This window comes from Pinus tabuliformis, chromosome 1_1, assembly GCF_031772625.1.
Source record: "Pinus tabuliformis cultivar Carrire ecotype Pingquan chromosome 1_1, CPIR1, whole genome shotgun sequence".
NCBI classification, from domain to species: domain Eukaryota; kingdom Viridiplantae; phylum Streptophyta; class Pinopsida; order Pinales; family Pinaceae; genus Pinus; species Pinus tabuliformis.
In genome coordinates, this window is record NC_142297.1 from 586543746 (window position 1) to 586567098 (window position 23353).

The window sequence follows — 23353 nt, forward strand, 5'->3', positions numbered from 1 at the left end:
TATTTCTTGTGACATTACGAAATTGTTTGTCACAATGCGATGTTGGATATATTTTTGCACCATTCAAATGTCACAACATAAACCCTAATTTTAATAGACCCAAGAGATTAGTAAACCAAGGGGATTAATATTGTAAACCCTAGGGATTAAAAACCTAGGGGATTAATATTATAAACCCAAAGGATTAATAACCTTAATTTTCCAACATTGAGAGGTGACATTGAATAAATTGTGATGTAATGTAACATTGCGACAATGGGTATCAAATTAATTGTCATCTTGTGATAATGGTTGTCACAATCCAACGTCCGATTTATTTTTGTAGCATGCATACATCACAATACAAAGCCCTATAGTAGTGTCACAATACCCTATTCTAAAATAAACATAACTTTTTTTAAATTAATGTTCAAAATTTAACTAAATTTTTTTAAGATATTAAATTTTTAAGAAATAAATATCAATGCTTCAAAACAACTTTAAAAAAAAAACATTAGATACATGATAAATCCCATAGATTAGGTAAATATTTTATGGATATTCAATAAAGATTGAATCACTTTCATCTACTATAATTATTAAATTTAAAATCTAAATACCCCTTTAAATTAAAATTATAAATATACTATTCTAAAAAAGTTTTCTTTGCAATCCTCTACAGAGACAAATTTAAAATTGATCCAATCCCTTGCCAAGATGTGACATCTATAATATGATTGTGATGATGATGATGATGATGATGATGATGATGATGATGACGACGACGATGATGATGATGATGTAATTTCTCTTAATATATAATTTTATTTATTTTAATTAACAATTACAATACCAATTAAATTGAAAAACTACAATATAAATTAATGGGAAAAAAAAAAAAAAAAAATATATATATATATATATATATAGATATAACAATCTTATATTGAAAAATTAAATTAAAATATAATATTTATTTTAATCATATTTATCTAATACAATAAAGATTATTTAACTATTTTAATGTTGGAAACTAGATCACTACTGAGGAGGGTGGGGGGGTGAATCAGTAGTGAAGGAAATTATAATTTTTTCTTCAATTAATAAACCTTCAAACCATTCATAAATTGAAACACATAAGTAGAGATTAGAGAATCAAGCACAATTAAAACCATGCAAGCATTGAACACAAGAGACATAAATATTTTTGGTGGAAAACCCTCCTCCTGGGTCAAAACCCACCCTTGTTGCTGGTGCGCTACTCAATAATTTTTATTATGTTAAGAAAATTCTTTACATAGAGAATTATCTAGATACTATAAAATGGATATATTCTTCTCATGTGGATCTACGGACTACCATCCACTGAAGCCCACCACTATCAACAATCCTTGCCGAGTTACTCCTGAACTATCAAATGACTCTACAAACTCCTATCTGCTAGAAGCCACCATGACCAATGAGCCTCACCTAGTTTCTCATGAACTATAAAACTACCATCAGATTGAGAAAACTGCCCACTTATATTGATTTCATCAGAGTCCTCCAACTCCACTCCTCTATGCAGTTCTCATTTCATACATTTTCATACTAGAATCAAGAACTCCTCAACATGAACACCACAACAACAATATCTTCAAAGCATAGAATCAAAACTCAAAACTACATCACAAATGCATCGCAATCTCACCAAACACTACATAAAATAATTTAATCAATACATTAGCTAAAACCCTCTCTGAACCATGTAAAACTACTCGCAATTGAATACTGCAATCAAACAATAAACTAGATAATATGCTACAAGTAAACAATCTCCAAATATTCTTGCAATCAAACTCTATTTCACCTCCTCAATTGCTACACAAAATACTTGTTGGAACATACTTCAGCTAACTGCTACAACACCTACAAACTGCTTTAGAAAATCTGCATCACACAACCCTCACGCAGCTTGGACACTCTTCTCCACTCTCACACTCACTCAACACATCAAAAGAACCAACTATACTATCATTGAGCTTCCTCCAATATATAGATGAACTAAGGTGCTCAACCCAACAATTTCCAAGAACTACTAAGCTCCACAAACTTTGTTCATACGCTTGATTTGATCTGGATTCAACTCATTGACTAGATCTTGCCACTAACTCCACTTCATAAATGATATTTTCAATGTTAATCACTTTCTATAAGCTCCCCAACATTTTCTGGCCTTTACATGAAAATTTCTGAATAAGCCAAGGCATAAAAACCATAAATTTACCTTATATGCACGAGGAATGTGGAGAGAAACACTTCCGGGATGTATACATGGGTTTCCTTCACAAGACATGTGTATATACTCAAGTTTCCTTCACAAAACCTACACATACTTCTCAAAATTGAGTTTTCTCAAGAGTTTTGTAAACCTACTTTAGGAGGATACTTGATACACTGAGAAAACCTTCCCCATGACTCTGTAACATCATGACACTCATGAAAAAACTTCAAAAACATGCTTATGACTCAGTACAAGACAACAATAAGACCAACATCTACAACTCCTCAAGCAACAATAACAACCTATCCAAACACCTTCAACATCTGTAGCAACATCTCCAACACCTGTAGCAACAACATCAAGTCATCCAATTGCCTTCAACACTAGTAGAGGCAGCTCCAACACATGTAGCAACATCTCCAATGATTCCAACACATGTAGAAGCATATGCAACACCTGTAGCAGCAATCCAACCTCCTGCAGTAGCAACATCTTCAACATATGTAGCAACATCAACCTATGGAAAGTCAACATAATATGCCCAACATCATCACTACTCAGCCTCCTATTTTTGCACTAGGTCATGTCATAAGTATGTTGACATCAATGCCAACCAACAAGACCAACAAACTAAACACTCATCATACTTCATGAGGACCACTAATCATCATCAGGTAGACATAAGGCATATGATGAACAACACCAAGACCTTGTTGACATCAATGCCAACATTTTATTGATGACTTTTTGCAAGGAATGCCTTAAAACCACATTCATATTGTCTATCAGGTTATCAATAATCCTTTTAAATTGACAGAAAAAGTTAAGGATTATATACATTCTATTTATCTTAATTTACACATTATAATATTTTACTTATTTATTTAAATTGAAATTCATTTATTTTTAGAAAAAATAAATAAATTATTTTTTAATGGTTTAAATAAAAATTATATTGAAAATATTTTTTAAAAATTACAAAATTATTTTAAATTTATTTTATTTTTATTTAATATATTTTAAAATATTATATATATATATATATATATATATATATATAAGTTTGGTAGGACTACATCTTCATCATGTCCATCTACTCACCCCTATCAGGGGAGGTAGCAAAAGATTTGAACACGCACACACATATATAAGTTTGGTAGGACTACATCTTCACAGTGTCCATCTACTCACCCCTATCAGGGGAGGTAGCAAAAGATTTGAACCCAAGGCTTGCGGTTTAGTGAGACTTCATTTCCAAGACCATTGCCAGTTAAACTACTCTAAGCAGACATAAATTAATTAATATATTTATAATAATTAATAATAATAATAATAAATAATTAAAAATTTCCTGATAATAAAATTATATTAATTAACTCAATTTACTTTTTAAATTTAAATACTAACAACAATTTCAAATATAAAATAACTTTGGCTCTACCTCAAAACCACTTAAACTAACAATTGGAAATTGTTTCCTAATAACAGTTATCTCTATTATTCAAAAATTGTGTTTTCAAGTATTATTTCATTATTTTCTCAAAAAATGATCAATATGTAGAATAGCTATTAAAGAGCTATGCATTAAAACAAAATAACATATATTCCTTAACTATTAATTCATTATTTTCTCAAAAAATCATCCATCTGTATAAGAGCTATAAGTTAAAACAAAATAACATATAAGTTGAAGATTGTGTTTTTGTCCTTTTTTAAAAAGGTTAAAGTATAACCTTCATTACTCTGGAAGCGATATTTCTTCCATAATCACTATGGTCTTTAGTAATAAAATTATATTTTTCATCTCTTTCTCGTTTGTTAAATAATGAAACATGATTTTCCAGATCAAGTGGTCGCTTTCTAAAAGATTTAGCAATGCAAACTTGAGCATCTATATTATTGGAATATAGCAGATTTATTCAAAATGAGCATCTATGTAAATAAATTCATAATACATTTGATAATGGAATTTCTATAGATATACAATCTACTGCTTTTCAATATTCATCATTTTTTCAATTCATAATACATTTGATAATGGAATTTCTATAGATATATAATCTACTTTTCAAGATTCATCATTTTTTTCTTTGTACATTAATTAGTTCTTTGTACATTAATTAGTATTTCGACTTTGAAGTGACAAATAATCTTTATCCAAGATAATTCTTTTGGATTCTTCTCTACTACAACATTTCTTTCTATCATGTTGGTTTATTGTAACTTTATGCTTTTAATGCATTTACAATTTATTTATATTTTCATGATATTGGTAATTTAATGTGTTTTTGATGTCAGAGTCATGAACATTTTCATACAAACGATTTAATATCCTTTCCCTTTTCTTGATCTACTCTCTTTTTCTAAATAATTTAAATGATTATTGAAATTGATATTGTCTTTACTCTAAAGAGACAAGTTTTATTGTTCTTCATCTCCTCTTCTTTCTTTGTAATGATGTTGGGCTTTATAACTATTTCTATATGTATTATTAGATATAATATTTATAGAAATAAATTTATCACAAATTTGAAATATTTTCAAATATATTTTATTTTCTAAATGACAAAACAAAACATTGTATTTCAAAAGGAGAACATAACTTTAAACTTCTACCACACATTGTTGGTGGTGTCTGTAATTGGTAGGAGAAAGAATATATAAAACAACAAATTTGATTTAATTTCTAGTAGGCGTATTTTGGAATCTGGGGCACCCAAAATCCAAAATTCTCAAGTTTGACAATTGTAATCTAAAATTTCAAAGAATTCTGAAAATCATACTGGAATTTATATTGTTTTCAGGAGAAAATTGAAATATGATATTTAATGGATACAATAGAAATCTAATAAATTAATAATAGTCAATTTAGTTCAGATACTTAATATGTATTACTGTACTTGATGTTTTCTATCAAAATACTGATAATTTTTAGTAAAACCTATCAAAATAAATACCTATTCATAATGACAAATTATGTAGTGTTGCCATTGATGTCAACAAGCTCTTGGTGTTGCTAGTCATAAGCGTGAGTGATTAATGCTTGTGGTTGGTGATGGTCTTGTTAGTTGGCATTGATGTCATCATCCTATGACTAGACCTAGTGGTTGTTGAGTAGATGGATTCTAGACATGATATGTTGTTTGGCGATGTTGCTACTGTAAGAGGCTGGAGAGTTGATCATGGTGTGTTTCTTGGAGATGTTGTTGTTGCAGGTGGATGGAGTGTTGCTCCAGGTGTTACATATGTCTCTACATGTCTTAGAGACATTGCATATGTTGCTTCATGTGTTCATTTGTATGTTGCTTATGTTGGTGATTCCTTTATCAAGAATGGAGGAAGTTAGATGACTTGAGGTTGCTACTACAGGAGATGGATATGCTGCTACAAGTGATGGAGATGTTGTTACAGGTGTTGGAGATGTTTGGTTGTTGCTTGAGGGGTTGAAGGTCTTGGTCTTGGCCCTAAAGTTGGAAGAATAGATCTAGCATGTCATAGACTTGTTCTTATCCTATTTCATCAGTTGTAGACCTATTGCAGAGGCTTGGAGGAGTTCTCAGACACTGGAAAAGATGTCCCATTAGATGGAAGAGGTTCTGGACTAAAGAACAGATGTTTTACTTCAATTTTAGGCCCAGTTTTTTTGTATGGTTGTTGAATAGAAGTGACAGTTGTGAATTGGATTTTATGGGAAAATGAGGATGGATATCAAAATTCAAACACAAGGGTTTTGTAAAGAACATACCAAATTAGCTATTTAGGGTGTATTTTTTCAAAATTCGATCTAGATTAAGAGAAACAAAAGGTTCTTCAAAGGTTTATCTTCCTAGTCGCATGCTTGTTGAGTCAAGGGCACAGTTTTAGGGCCATAGACGCATGGAGAGAAGCCTAAGGGAGTGAATGTAGCTCCAGGAGGATAAAGTGGCATGGAGAGAAGCCTAAGGGAGTGAATGTAGCTCTAGGAGGCTAAAGTTGCATGGACAATAGTGTTAAGGGTGAGACTATGGATTTGGATGAGATTTTCTCTACATTCCTCGCATTGTTGAGCTAATTTTTGGCTTGTGGTGACTTCCTTGATCAGAACATTTCAGTCTATGGTCAGAAAAATTCGTGGGACCTCCAAAAGTTAATTAAATTTGAAATGATAAAAAAGGTTATTGGCGTTAGTGGTTGATTGAGTCAATGTGTTAGGTCCCTCTACTACTAGTGTAACCCCTTATTGTTATTAGTACAAACCCCTTATTATTTTGTTGTGCCCATGTAGTCCCTATATTGTTATTATTGTGCCCCATAGAAGCCCACTATTGTTATTATTGTGCCCTTACATTATTATTGTTATGTCAGCTCTGATTATATTATGACCCCTTAGACTCCTATATATAGAAAGGAGGTCTTGTTATTTGTATCATCCAAGAATTGTTTATTTGTGTAATGTAAAGGAGGTTTCCCCCTCGAATAGGATTATTTCTAAGTTGTTCATCTATCTTTTCTATCTTTTTGTGAGCTAGTTTCATAACATTTGGTATCAGAGCTTTGGATTCTAGGGTTTCGCTGCTCCAAACAGGTCATCGTGGAATTTTCGTTATAACTTTTTTTTTGCGACGTTTCAGAAGCTAACAAAAAAACCCATTTGATAAGGAATTTTGCTGAACCTCAGGTCCAAATTTCAGATCTTGTCTCGCTTTATTTTTGGAGATATGATCTAAGGAAGTTAGGGTTTTTGCAAGCTCCAGAATTTCATCTAAAACAGGTCATTGTGTAATTTTCGCTATAACTTGTTCACTATGAAGTTTCAGAAGCAAAAAGAAAAACCCATTTGAGAAAAAAGCGGTCTAAACCTTGGCTCCGAATTTCAGATCTTGTCTCACGATATTTTCGGATATATGATCTGAGGAAGTTAGGGTTTTTGTAGACTCCCAAATTACATCTTAAACAGGTGACCTTGGGAAAATCGTCATAAATTTTTCTCTAAGCATCATATTGAAATTTCGTAAGAAGTTATAGAAGGAGGACGGACTGCACTTCATACAAGTTCGATCTTCTGAAAAGGTATATAATCAAGTCATCTTGGGAGATTGTGCATAACTCTTTCTTGGAAAATCCAATTTCGATCAGACTGGTGGCATTCGAAAGAGAACGCAGAGGGCTACTGTAGGTCGTGATTTCAGAACTGGAAGATCCAAAAATTACAGAGTGACAGTCGTTTCAAGATTGAGCTCCTAAAATCAAGAAAAAGCGATATGAGGAAGTTTGATGGCAAGGATCCGGTAAATTGGATACTACAAATGGAGCAATATTTTGATCTACATGAGGTGCAACTGTTACAAAAGGTACGTATTGCATCTTCATATTTAGAACCAGATCAATTTTTATGGTATAAAGGGCTTTGTTATCGTAAAACACTTGTTACGTGGTCAATTTTCATGGAGGAAATGATAGCACATTATGAGGATACAAAGAGAAACACCTTCTTTAGCCAATTGATAAATCTCAAATAAAAGTGGTCAATGGTAGAGCACATTGAGGACTTTCAAAAATTGAATATAAGGGAAAATTATATTCCAGAGAAGCAGAGGATTTATGTCTCCATATGGACTTTAAAGGATAACATTCAACGCGAGGTTCATCTTTGGGAACCTGATTCATTGGAGAAGGCATTCAAGCTCGAAAGAAAATTGGAAAGCAAAATTATGGCAGCAAGGATGTCTACTCCTCATAACTATAAAGATGGAAGTGTTGTTTCTCCTAGCCTTCCAAAACCTACAAGGTTGACACCACAACAATTTGAAGAAAAAAGAGCAAAAGGGATTTGTTACAATTGTGGTAACAAAGATATTAAAGGTCATAAGTGTGCTGAGAAGAAATTATTTTACATTGATTGTGAAGATGAGGAAGAGAAGGATCAAGAAACGTCAAAAGAAGAGGATATACACCAAGAACCAACCCCAGAGAAAGAAGAAATGAATCCGACCATATCTTGTAAATCATTGACAAGAATTACCACTCCTCAAACTCTCAAGATAGAAGGACATATCAAGAAGAAAAATGTTCAAGAAGTGAAAGATCACATCGAGCATCAAGAAATGAATCCAAACATATCTTGTAAAGCATTGGCAAGAATTACCACTCCTCAAACTCTCAAGATAGAAGGACATATCAAGAAGAAAAAGGTTCAAGAAGTGAAATATCACATAGAGAAAGAAGAAATGAATCTGACCATATCTTGTAATGCATTGGCCGAAATTACCACTCCTCAAACTATAAAGATAGAAGGACATATCAAGAAGAAAAATGTTCAAGAAGTGAAAGATCACATCGAGCATCAAGAAATGAATCTGACCATATCTTGTAATGCATTGGAAGAAATTACCACTCCTCAAACTCTCAAGATAGAAGGACATATGAAGAAGAAAAAGATTCAAGAAGTGAAAGATAACATCGAGCATCAACAACAAGTTCTCCAACTTTTAAAGGATAACGCCACTTTGGTGCAGAATCAAATGAAACAACAGGTAGATCAACATCGCAGTGAAAGAAGTTTTGATGTAGGAGATTGGGTATTTTTACGGCTACATCTCAAGAAAGCCATTTATGAGAAGGAAAAATTGGAAATACTACATGCACTTAAGAAATGGCGACCTTACCTAATGAGAAGATTCTTCAAGGTAAAAATGGATCATGATAGTCTTAAATAATTTTTAGAACAAATATTATCTTTAGAAGAGCGGAAAAAATGGGTCACAAATATGTTGGGTTATGACTTTGAAATCATCTACAAAAAAGGGAAGCAAAATGTTGTTGCAAATGCACTCTCAAGAAAGGATGAGGATGTGGAAGCATTGTTTTGTGTTATTTCTATTATCCAACCAGATTGGATACACGAAGCAAGGGATGAATGGAAAAAGGATTAAGAAGTGTGGCCAGTCATTCAAAAGTTGCAGAAGATCCCAGTTCAAACAATATTGCTAGAACTTTATGAGGAAGGAAAAATCATATTGGAACCTAGAGCATTCATAGAAACAAGAACCTGACATCTACAAAATCGATCAATTTCAGGGTATCTCATCAAGTGGAAGAACTTACCCTCTGAAGATTCCACATGGGAGGACAAGAATTTTGTATAGAAGTGTCAAGAACTACTCAAGCGTTGAGGACAACACTTTTTGAAGGAGAGGGGCATGTTAGGTCGCTATGGTACTAGTGTTATGTTGTTATAGTGATCATGTTGAGAAATTTTTGAGAGTCCAGTATGAAAATATATGAAATGAGGCTCGCATGGAGGTAGTGAAGACGTGGAAGCTTTGAGTATACAGTGATTGGCGGATTCAGTAGATGGAAGAGATTTCTCCATCCAATGGTGGTTGGATAGTTTGGTAGAAACTAGGAAAGGCTCACTGGTCATGGTGTGTTGGCATTATGACAAATGTATTGTCCTTGATGGAAAACTACTTGAAAAAAATGTCAACATGATGGTAGCGGGATGAGTATACAAGCCAGTACATATGTGACAAAGAGATCAAACAAAGAAATATAAATTCAGAGAGAGAGGAATGATGAAGGTAAATTTTGAGGAAGTATACGTAGGTTCTATGAATAAAAGTCACATACATATGGGGGAATTTTGAAGAAAAATCACGTACAATTTCCGCACCATGGTATTCTAAATACTAGGGGTCTTTACCATGGTATTGGCCCATAGTAATGAGCACAGCAACAGATATTTGATCCCGTCAAAGAATACCATCAACACTACTAAGGGTTTGACCCAAGGTATTGGCTAAGGCCTAAGCTATATAAGGAAATGGAGATCAAAATGTTAAGTGTGATAGTTTTATGTTTTCTATGAATGATTCGATCTGAAACAGGTGTGCACCAAGGAGCAAAGAAAAGTCACAGATCTAAAAATATCAATTATGGTATCAAATATACTTGTTTGGTTTGCTTATTGAAAATATATAACAGTGATAGATCTGTGGTGTTAATGACATTTTGACATGAATCTAAGAGAGTAAGGGTTGTGAAGTATATTATGTGGTTGTAGCGAGAGCATGACTCGGTGATTTTATATCTATACATCAGTTTTCTTCTGAGAGATCACATACATATGTGGATCCTCTTCTAACTTGTTGCGTATATAGTCTGTAGTATGGACATATCTGTACGTGGGTTCTATTCATAAAAAATGCATACATACATGGAAGTGCTTTATAAAAGGCGTTGTTGTAGCGGCTACAATCACCCTCCAAAATTTTGCCTTAGCTTCGTTTTGGAGCCTCCCTACTGACCATCCTCAGCAGCATGTCTTACACTGTCAAGCACATCAACTTTAGTTGTTTCATATAGTCTTGTCAGCCTGTGCATGCAAGTTTGTTCCACCTCCTTCACGGGATGATTTATGGACTTAGTGTCAATTACTGGTTGAGTAGCTCCCTCTAGGAAATGTGCAATTTTGGAGGGGAACCAGCCTTTCCTCCAGAAATTGCGCAAACCCAGTTGGGCTCCAAAATTTCTCAATTCTTCTTGACAGTCTTCCTCTCAAAAATTGTGTAATTCATCCCAGGACAGTTGCTCAGCCCAAAAATTGTGCAATTCTGGGCAGCAGTCACCTGTTGCTCCCAGAAATTGTGCAATCCCTTTGGGAAAGCCAGCCCAGCAGCTAGCAGAAATTGTGCAAATCAGTCAAGCAGCCTGCTGGGCTCAGAAATTGCACAATGTAGTCAAACAGGCTTCCTTGAGAAAATTGCGCAATATGACCCAAGACAGCTGCTCAGCCCAGAAATTACGCAATCCTGGGAGACAGTCACCTATTCCTCCCAGAAATTTTGCAATCCCTCTTGGATAGCCAACTTTGCTCAGCCCAGGAACAACGCATATTTTCATCCCATGCTCGCAGACCGATGCATGTGCCTTCAGGTTGACCAGTTCCCTCTGAGACCGAGAAAAACTAATTTGCATACATGGACTATTTTTCCCAAGGCAACATGAAAAGGCATCCCTAGATTTAGGAACCTATTTTTAGCAGTTGGAGGTTACATGCAAGGATCATTTCAGAAACCTCCTACCAAGTGTCGATTTCCTAGATTTGTGGCATGCGTGTCATAACCTCGGTCTTATCAAAACTCATCAACCAGACACTGCAGATCTCATTCCTCACATCGACCTTGCAACTCTGACATCCCACATTGCATCTAAGAGTCGTCGGCACATTCAGCTTAGTTGTTTCAAGGTAAGACCGCTTTTCATGTTTTACGTTGTGTTTCTATCACTTTTTGTGTTTCTCTTTGTGAGAGTGTTGTCTACTTTATTTCAGTAAGCACTTGTTATCATTTTGATGTATGTTAGCTTGTAGAAGCACCATTTCAGTTTTCATTTGCATCTCACTGTTGTCGCATGCATGACATTATTTTTGCACCAACATTCGTCGTTGCGGCAACTCACTTCACACACATGCATGCTTTCCCATTTTCTGAATCCTGCACTTATTGTTTGCATGCATGATCATTCACTCTTTTTTACACTTAGTATCACCATGCATTCAGACTTCTCATGTTTTCAGTCGCACGTCCACGGGTCTTGGCTGCCTTAGCCCGAGCCTTGCCTTGCCCGGCTAGCACTGTGCATTTCTGGAAGTGAAGGCTCTGCCTTCCCTCTCGAAATTGCGCAAGCCTGGCCCAGCACTGACCTCCAAGCTTGCATTGCACAATTCTTGGAGGCACTGTCCTGTTGGCCCCAGAAACTATGCAATGTAGTTTGTTGATTAATTTCAGTCCTCAGCAGGATAGACTGGACTGTGCATTGCACAGTTCCAGTAGTCATTCAGCCTCCCGACAGTCCAGACTATGCATTGTGAAGTTTTGGCAGTCAGTCTCCCAGCCTCCCATTGAAAATTGTGCAATCTTCACAGACAGTCACACAGGTATGTTGCATGTCAGTCCTTCAGTTTGTTTTGGTTTTCGACTAACAGGTTACTTGTCATGAGCATTGTTATGTCTCCAAGCATCACAGGTGTTCGTCTATCTCTCAGCAGCACAAGTACAATGGCCTTCAGGAGAGCAGAGTCAAAGGACACCATTGAGAGCACAACGAGGGTTGCAGCCAAGCAAGTGTCTATGAGCTTTCCTACCTATGAAGACATCAAGTTGTTCATAGACAAGGAAATCAAGATAATATGGTAGTAGCATCACAACGAGCAGCACCATCAGGAGCAGCAGAAGGTAGCACACCCACATGTGATGAATGTAGGAGGAAGGTTGTTGACAACACAGAGGCGGAGAAAATTTGCGAGTTCAAAGCAAATCCACTCATGAGAAAGCAACTTTGGAGATTGAAGCTATGAGGTCACAGCACGACACGAAGATCGCGCGAAGGCAGAGAGAGAAACAGAGAAGGAGTTGCATGTGCTGAAGAGGCAACTCAAGGAAGAACAGGAGCTACACAGACGAGAGAACGAGTTGCAGCAGGAACATGTACAATAGGGGGTGCAACATGCACAGACGGATGAAACTGCACACGTACAAGCTATAGATCCATCCCAGCAGCTGGCACGGAGCAGGCAAGGTGAGCAATGATGTTGATCGCATGCAATGGAATTCAGCAACATGCATGTCATTGTGCACATGCATGCAATCCCACCCATTTGGAACACTCACCGAGGCGAAGACAAGAAGCAAGTCCAACTGGAGCTGAACATGTATTCCAACAAGTTAATGTGCATGGTCACCAACACACACTTGGAGATCGGCACAAACATTATGCATCAGTATGTTGTTGGTCCAGCTGCACTCAAGACAATGATGTGCGTGTTATCATACGAGTTGGACAGAAGAGCCATATCAGTGTACCTGGATGCAACAGAGGCAAGAGTTTGCTTTCAACAGGATGTCACCATTGAGCGCACAGACACCATCACGAACGACAAGCTTGGCATTAGTTCGCCACCATCAACCATTACAAGGATGTCAAAGATTTGGTCTCACCACAACGATCTGAGTGTCAGTGATGTCTTGCATGGCTTGCTCAAGCCATTTTGTCTCACATGGGTACGTGTGCAGATTGTATGTAACGTCTTGTCAAGTGGAAGTTCAAGTGTCGATAGTTGAATGTAATAGTCATAGAGTAGTTGAAGAGTCATGAGGATAGATGAACGGTCACAAAGGGGAATGTCAAGGGTCACCCCACCCTTTGCCATAAATAGTCCCTCATAACTCATTGTATAGGCTTTTGTTCAGCCAAGATTCCAATAGGATTATCTTAGAGAGCTTGGATAGTATTGTAACGAGCCTTGGCTTCTCCACTATGCAAAGCTAGTATATCTCTTTGGAGGAGCAGGCGGCAGTGACTGTAACATTCCGCTATCGGAACTAGTGGTTGGTCATGGTTGTATTGTATGAATGGAACTTTCACTTCTTAATATAAGAGAGCCAGCACGTTTCATGCATATGTCATATTGTATTTCAACTATCTTGTTTACTCTAAATGATATATGTATCTGTTTTCTTACGCATGCATGTGTAGCTATTTTCTGTATATGTATGTATGAATCTTGCTGAAATGTGTTGTTGGTTTAACCATCACTTTGGATTGCAAGCTTACTTTCCTTCCAGTTTGTGATGCATCTTTGCTCATATGTTCCCTTCTTAACTCCGTGCCTTCATAGATTTCCAAGGGGCGCACTCATCTCACCCCTGATGTGTTAGACCACTCATGCACCTTCCTTGACTTACTTCATATGTCACACCCTTGCTAACAACAGGGACATCTTACTTGCCTCTGCACGCAACCAAGGTCAAGGCAATACCGTACGACCAACTGCTGGGACTCCTACACCAAATGATATGAGGTCTAGTTGGTACTTCTTACCGGTGAGATCCCCTAACATGTTGGCGGGTCTAGCACCGTCAACAGGCGTGTACAAATTCTAGGGTTTTGCAGTAAAAATTGTCTATGATATCTTATCAGTTTTGTTATGTTTGATGTTATCTATCGATGATGTCCCTCTTATATTAATCTGCATTTGAAAGTACTGGTTTGAGTTTTGATTTGTGATGATGTTGTTATATTTGGTTCAGTGATTTATGTTGGCTTCAATATATGTTTGGATGATTTATTCAGTGGTACAGTGATTAAGATTCGATTATCAATACTCTGAGATCCGTTCGTGGGTATTCTTAAGGAGAAACACATACATACGCAGGTAAGATTAAGAACAGTAGCATATATAATATGATGCATGTTTGATCAAGGATTGTAGTGATAGTAATTGGTTTCATTATTTGGTAACATTGTTTTGGTATATTGATGAATGGTTATGCATTAGTGTGATGTGTACTGATCTAGTTTGATCTAGTTGTATAGGTTACATTAGAAGATTTGATGATTCAGTAGTTGAGTAGTTGATTTTAGAGTTGTTGGGAATGGATCCAGTTTGAAACATTTTGAAAAGTGATCCACAAATAACTGAGGATAAAAATCTTTAGAAAAGGGGGTTGTAGCTCCATTCTTGTAGAAGCTCGAAGAGAAGGTTGTAGCCTTCTGCAGGTGGGTGCTTGTGTACTAGTATGAGTATGTTATGAAACCAGCTCAAGAAAAGATAGATCAACGCCTTAGAATTCAGCCTCTTCGAGGGGGCAACCTCCTTTACATTACATAAATGAGAAATTCTTGGATGATACAAATGAACAGACCTCCTTTCTATATATAGGAGTCTAAGGGTTCATAACATAATCAGAGCCGACATAACAATAATAAAGTAAGGGCACAATAATAACAATAGTGGGCTTCTATGGGGCACAATAGTAAAAATATGGGCACTACATGGGTACATCAATATAATAAGTGGGTTGTACTAATAACAATAAGGAGTTACACTAGTAGTATAGGGGCCTAACATGCCCCTCTCCTTCAAAAAGCGTTGTCCTCAACGCTTGAGTAGTTCTTGATGCTTCTGTATAAAATTCTTGTCCTCCCCATGTGGAATCTTCAGCGGGTAAGTTCTTCCACTTGATGAGATACTCTGAAATTGATTGATTTCGTAGCTGTCGGGTTCTTGTTTCTGTGACTGCTCCAGGTTCCAATATGATTTTTCCTTCCTCTTCAATTTTTGGCAATATTGTTTGAATTGGGATCTTTTGCAACTTTTGAATAAGTGGCCATACTTCTTCGTCCTTCTTCCATTCATCCCTTGCTTTGTTTATCCAATCCGGTTGGATAATAGAAATAGCACAAAACAATGCTTCCACATCCTCATCCTTGAAGAGTCTTCCCATTCGGTAAGGTCGCCATTTTTTAAGTGCATGTAGTATTGCCAACATTTCCTTCTCATAAATAGCTTGCTTGAGATGTAGCAGTAAAAATACCCAATCACCTACATCAAAACATTTTTCACTACAATGTTGATCTACCTGTTGTTTCATTTGATTTTGCACCGAAGTGGTGTTATCCTTTAAAAGTTGGAGAACTTGTTGTTGATGCTCGATGTGATCTTTCATTGCTTGAACCTTTTTCTTCTTGATATGTCCTTCTATCTCTAGAGTTTGAGGAGTGGTAATTTCTTCCAATCCTTTACAAGATATGGTCAGATTCATTTCTTGATGCTCGATGTGATCTTTCACTTCTTGATATGTCCTTCTATCTTGATAGTTTGAGGAGTGGTAATTTTGACCAATGAATTACAAGATATGGTTGGATTCATTTCTTCTTTCTCGATGTGATCTTTCACTTCTTGCACCTTTTTCTTCTTGATATGTCATTCTATCTTGAGAGTTTGAGGAGTGGTAATTCCTACCAATGCTTTACAAGATATCATCTGATTAGTTTCTTCTTTCTTTGGGGTGGGGTCCTGGCGTATATCTTCTTCCTTTGATGTTTCATGATCCTTTTCTTCCTCCTCTTCATATTCTATGTAAAATAATTTCTTCTCAGCACACTTATGACCTTTAGTGCATTTGCTATCACAATTGTAACAAAGCCCTTTTTCTCTTTTTTCTTCCAATTGTTGTGGTGTAACCCTTGTAGGTTGTGGAAGGCTAGGAGAAACAACACTTTCATATTTATAGTTGTGAGGGGTATGCTTCCTGGTTTCCATAATTTTGCTTTCCAATATGTCACAAAGTGCTTTTACTCTTTCCAATTGTTGTGGTGTTGCTCTAAAGAAGGTGTTGCTCTTTGTATCCTCATAATGTGCTATCATTTCCTCTGTGAAAATTGACCACGTAACAAGTTGTTTACGAGAACAAAGCCCTTCATACCATAAAAATTGATCCGGTTCTAAATATGAAGATGCAATACATACCTTTTGTAATAGTGGTACACCATGTAGATCAAAATATTGCTCCATCTGAAGTATCCAATTTACCGGATCCTTGCCATCAAACTTCCTCATCTTGCTTTTTCTTGATTTTAGGAGCTTGATCTTGAAACAACTGTAACTCTGTACTTTCAGATCTTTAAGTTCTGAAATTGCGACCTATAGTAGCCCTCTGTGTCCTCTTTCCAATGCCACCAGTCTGATCCAATTTGGATTCTCCAAGAAAAATTTATGCACAATCTCCCAAGATGACCTGATTATAGACCTTTCCAGAAGAGCGAACTTGTATGAAGTTCCACATCTCAATTTTTCGACCTTTGGCTTTGAAAAAGATATACAAGAAACTACAATCCGTCCTCTTTCTGCACCTTCTTACGAAATTTCAATCTGATCCCCAGAGAGAAAGTTACAACGATTTTCCTCAGGTCACCTGTTTGGAATGTAATTCAGGAGTCTGCAAAAAGACCAACTTCCTCATATCATATCTCCGCAAATATAGCACGAAAAGCTCTGAAATTCGGATCCGAGGTTCAGTGTGATTTCTTCTAAAATGGGTTTTTTTTGCAACTTCTGAAACGTCGCAGAAAAAAAGTTATAGCAAAAATTCCACGATGACCTGTTTGGAGCAGCGAAACCCTAGAATCCAAAGCTCTGATACCAAATGTTATGAAACCAGCTCAAGAAAAGATAGAAAAGATAGATCAACGCCTTAGAATTTAGCCTCTTCGAGGGGGCAACCTCCTTTACATTACATAAATGAACAATTCTTGGATGATACAAATGAACAGACCTCCTTTCTATATATAGGAGTCTAACGGGTCATAACATAATCAGAGCCGACATAACAATAATAAAGTAAGGGCACAATAATAACAATAGTGGGCTTCTATGGGGCACAATAGTAACAATATGGGCACTACATGGGTACATCAATATAATAAGTGGGTTGTACTAATAACAATAAGGGGTTACACTAGTAGTATAGGGGCCTAACAGAGTATGTGTCAGTACAAGATTGTAAGAAGTTTCTTTTTAAGATAAAAGAATAAGATAGAGATGACAACAACGGTGGTTTTCTCCTACGTTGGGTTTCCACTTAAAAATCCTGGTGTTCATGTGTGTTGATGATCTATTTTCTCCTTACTACTCATAGTTTTTGCTTAATACATGTTTAATGAAGAATTGATGCACTCGTTAAAGAACAATAAATGATGAATTATATGTAAGTTATTTCGTTGGATATATAAGGGTTTCTTTCATCATAGTAGTGTACATACGCGAGTTCACTGAATAATAATCGCATATAGAAATTGGAATAAGAAAATAAAATTGAAGTAAGTGTTTAAAATATTGATTCACCCCCCTCCCCAGTAGTTTTCCTAACAATTGGAATCAAAGCGGGTCCTTAAAAAGAAGCTTGATCTCTTGAAGGAAGATTTATAAGGATGAGCAACTAAGAGGGAGCAACATCTATCAGGCCGTCATTATTTAATGGATCCAATCTGGTTTTCTGGAAAGTTAGAACAAGAGATCATCTACAGTCATTGGGAGCTTATGTTTGCGGAATCATTAAAGGAGGCTATCAGTATCTGTCCTCCATCTCCATAGATGAAGAAGAAAAGAAAAAATATGAGACCAATGCAAAGGTTGTCAACGCTTTATTGGGAAGTTGGTAGAATCAAAATTTGTAAAATTCATGCAACTAAATACCGCAAAGGAAATATGGGACAATATCATTCAAAATTATGAAGGTGTAAGTAAGGTAAAGAGTGCCAATCTTCAATCATTTAGAATTCAATATGAAACTCTAAGAATGCATAGTGACGAAAATATTGAAAGTTTATTTCTTGGGGTAGATAAGGTCATTAATTCAATGATAAATCTTGGTGATGATGTAAAAGAATCAATACTTGTTGAGAGAATCTTAAGATCTCTAACCCCAAAGTTCGATTGGAAGGTATCTGCCATTGAAGAAATGCGGGAATCGAATAACCTTACCATTGAAAAACTTCATAGGATTTTAACGACTTATGAAATGAGAAAATGGGGTCCCTCAGATATCAAAGAAGTTGCATTCAAAGCCACTTCCAAAGGAAAGGAAAAGGAGGAGCTTAAGGAATCAATTTATGTATCATATGAAGAAGAGGTGAACTTCATAAAGAAACTACAAGTAGGAACTAGAATATTTAGAGGTAAGCTTCCTTTCAAATTTTTTGCTTGTGGAAGAGTTTTTCATTATGCTGCTAAATGCCCCTATAAAGGAAACCATGAGAAAGGGAAGAATTCTGCAAAAGTAAAATTTAGAGGAAGTTTTGAAAACAAGAGAAGCTTCTACGCACACAAAGATAGTGATGGTCTTTCAAATGGCGAAGAAGGTGAATCTGACCAAGAATATCAATTACTCATTGCATTTGAAGATAAATGCATTGATGAGTCTGATGATGTTTTTATGGATGCCCTAGAAGAAAAATATAACCTTGTCGAAGAAATAACTCAGCTTAAAATTTGTCTAGATGAAGCTAAATTAGCATAAAAAGCACTGAAGAAACAAATTCTAGAAAAGGAGAGGCAAAATAAAAAGTTAGAACTAGAAGTAGCAAGTCTAAGAAAAGAAATTGAGAAAACAAAAGGTCTAAATCTTATATTTGCTAAAGGATCTGAGACCCTAGAATAAATCATCAAAGTACAATTCTAACCTCTAATAAAAACATGTCCCTGATACAGTGGAGAATCATCAAAGACTGTAAAATATTCTGAAACAGGTATAGGAAGCTATCTAAATGCATTAAAAGGAAGTGGTCAACAAAATTCCAACTCTCAACAAAGGAATAAATGATCAAATTTTTTTGAGGTAAATGATTCTTACCACAATCAAACAGAAAACTACAAGAAGAGGTATTATACTCCCAGGAACTTCTACTTTAATGGTCAATGCTTCACTTTTCATGATTTTGGTCATAAGGCTACTCAGTGTGTCACTTATAAAACTATCATGACTAGGGAAACAAGTAAACAAAAGAATGAGGTTGGGTTAAAGAAATACTCTTACAATACCTTCTCACCTCTTCAAGATGAAATTGAATGTTATTTTTGCAATAACTTTGGGCATAGAGAAATTGAATGCAGAAGCTAAATGAAATCAACTCTTCAAAATGAACAAAAGGAAACAACATCCAAGGTATGGAAAAATAAAACCGTAAAATCTGAGAATTGTGGTTTAGCTTTGTATGTAGGAGATCAAGAAAATTTGTGGTACATTGGCAATGGATTCTCAAAGAATATGAAAGGTGATAAAGATAAGTTTATGTCCTTTAATGAAATAAATAAAGAAAAAAGGTAACCTTTGGAAATAATTCACTTGTTTCTATCAAAGGAAAAGGAACTATTTTGCTAAAAGACAAAGTTAAAGCTGGAAATGTTTTGTTTGTTGATGGATTAAAACATAACTTTTTTAGTGTTAGTCAAATGTGTGACCAAGGGCATGAGGTTGTTTTCAAATCAAAGAATTGTGTGGTACAGAATCGCAATACAGGTAAGATCATAATAAAGAGAACGATAACTCTAGGTAATGTCTATGTCTTGGAAGACAGTCTAGAGAATTGTTACTTGAGAAAATCATAAGAAAGATGGCTTTGGCACAAAATGTTGGGTCATCTAAGCTTCACTCAATTACCTAAGTTAAGAAGAACAGGAGAAGTTCGTGACTTGCCTAACATCTCTCAACCAGAAAGTACCATATGCAAATCATGCCAATTCGGTAAGAAAACCAGGGTGCATTTTAATGCCAAGGAAGGTACTTCAAGTAAGCCACTTGAACTTATTCATATTGATTTGTATGGTCCCATGAGAAAGAAGTCTCCTCGGGGTGAACAATACTTCATATTATTCATTGATGATTTTACTCAAATGTGTTGGATTGGCTTATTGAAACATAAAGATGAAGCATTTGATAAATTTGAAGTCTTCAAATATCTAGTAGAGAATGAGTTAGATTTGAAAATAAAATGTCTTAGATCTAATAGATTAGGAGGAGAATTTATATCATATGAGTTTTTTGACTTTTGTGAACAACATGGCATCAAGAGGCAATTTTCTATGACCAAAACTCCTCAACAAAATAGAGTGGCAGAAAGAATGAACAGAACAATCCAGGAAATGGCATGAGTCATGCTTGATGAGTTTGGAACACCTCATACCTTGTGGGGGGGAGTAGCACATACAACCATGAATATCCTCAATAAATCTCATATTCAGATAAACAATGATAAAACTCCTCATGAACTATGGTTTGGTAAGCCTCCAATTGTCAAACATTTTAGAGTCTTTGGAAGAAAATTTTACATAAAGAAAAATGATGATAATCTTGGAATGTTTGAATTTAGAGTTTATGAAGGAATTCTCCTTGGATACTCCTCTAGAATCAAAGGATATAAATGTTGCAATAAAAGCCTTCAAAATATTGTTGAATGCATTGATGTTGTGATTGATGAATCATCCATAGGTACAAAAAAGGAAGCACCAACAGATGACAAATTTATTCCTACAACAAGCCAAAAGGTTGTAGGAGAGGGAATCAATGAAGCATCAAAGGAATAAATTGAAAGCACAGAAGAATCAGAAAAGAATCCTTCAAGGTATGTTTAAAAAAATCATCTAGAATCTCAAATTATCAGTGAAAAGGAAGTAGGAGTACAAACTAGAAGAACTATTATTGGAACTTCAACTTATTTACCATTACTATCCACAATTGAACCTCAAAATGTGAATCAAGCAAGAAAAGATAAAATTTGGGTTAAGGAAACGGATGAAGAACATGATCAAATAGAAAAGAACCATACATGGGAATTAGTACCAAGGCCTCATGATGAAAATGTTATTGGGAAAAAATGGGTATTCAAAAATAAACTCAATGAAATAGAGAGGTAATTAGAAACAAAGCTAGACTTGTATGAAAAGGCTATGCTCAATAAGAAGGAATATAATTTGAAGAAACATTTTCACCCATAGCTAGACTTGAAGGAATAAGAATGTCCCTTGCACTTTCAAGCTTTCATAATTTTAAAGTATATCAAATGGATGTTAAACTTGCATTTCTAAATGGGGACCTAGAAGAAGAAGTTTATATTGAAAAACCTAAAGGGTTCATTCTAGGAAATAATAAAAATCTTGTTTGCAAACCCAAGAAGGCACTATATGGGCTAAAACAAGCTCCTCATGCATGGTATTGTCATCTTGACAGATATCTTCAACAACAAGGCTTCACTAAGGGGTCTACGTATAGCAATCTATAAATAAAGATGGATGATGGTAAACTTTTGATAGTTGTTGTTTACGTAGATGACATCATATTTGGAAGCAATGAAGAATCTATGAGTCAAGGATTTATTTAGTTAAGCAACAAGAAGTTGAAATGTCCTTACTTGGTGAACTAACATACTTTCTTAGTATTCAAGTTCAGCAAAAAAATAATGGTATCTTTCTCTCAGAAACCAAGTACCTCAAGTAGATTTTGAAGAAATATGGAATGGAATACCACAAGCCTGTATGCAAACCGATGGTAACAGGATGTAATCATAGTTTATATAATGATTATCCCTCAATGAATCAACTAGAATACAGATCTATGATTAGGATCTTTCTCTACCTTACAGGTACAAGACCAGATATTATGCATGCAATTGCGATTGTTGGACGATTTCAAGAAAATCCTAAAGAAACTCATCTCCATGCAGTCAAGAGAATATTCAAATATTTACAAGGAACTCGAGATTATGGTCTATGGTATCCCAAAGATGCATATTTTTCACTCCATGCTTACACATATGCTGATTAGGCAAGTATTATTGATGATCAAAAGAGTACTAGTGGAGGAGCATTTTATTTGGGACCTCGCTTGGTATCATGGTTTAGCAAAAAACAACACTCCATTACTTTCTCTATTGCTAAGGTAGAATATGTTGTTGTTGCATCTTGTTGTACTCAACTTCTATGGATGATGCAAATATTCCAAGACATTCAAATCACTTGTCCTCAACCTATACCTATTTTGTGTGATAACACTAGTTCCATAAGTATTATAAAAATCTTGTCATGTACTCAGAAACCAAGCATATTCCAATAAAATATCACTTTTTGAGAGAATAGGTGCTTGAAAAAAAGGTCTAACTGGAATATGTTCCCTCAAAGAAACAAGTTATGGATATATTTACAAAACATCTTCCACATGATTCCTTTGAATATCGCAGACAGAAACTTGGAGTGGTCTCTGCCTCATCACTACATTAATTATTCTAACATATCTTTCATGTTCAGGGGGAGTTATGACTGAAAATTATTGCAGTTTACTTTATGTGCGCAGATATTATGAAGGACAATCACGTATATACACGTGTTTTTATACAGAAAATTGTGCCTATTTCTCTGAGATGAAGAAACAGTGAGACAGACTCGAGGAGAGGTTCTGATATGCTTCAAACAGTTATGTTTGGCTTTCTAGTCCTCATGTTGATGGGTTACAGCCTTTTATTGCTCAAATAATACTTAGATGTGATATTCACTTATGAGTATGACATTGTTGTTTTGATGGCCTTATTGGTTGATGAAGTTGCTTTAGTAGATGAGTTGGATATAATCAGACCTGACAATGAACAATTGCCACGGGTTCAGGGGGAGTGTTTTCTATATTAGTACATTGTTAGTATTATGATTTCTTTAGCCTACCTTTCTGCATATTAGGTTCATGATAAATATTTCAGTGATGTTGTTGAAAAATCACATGTTACTTAAGTTTTGAATGATGACTATAT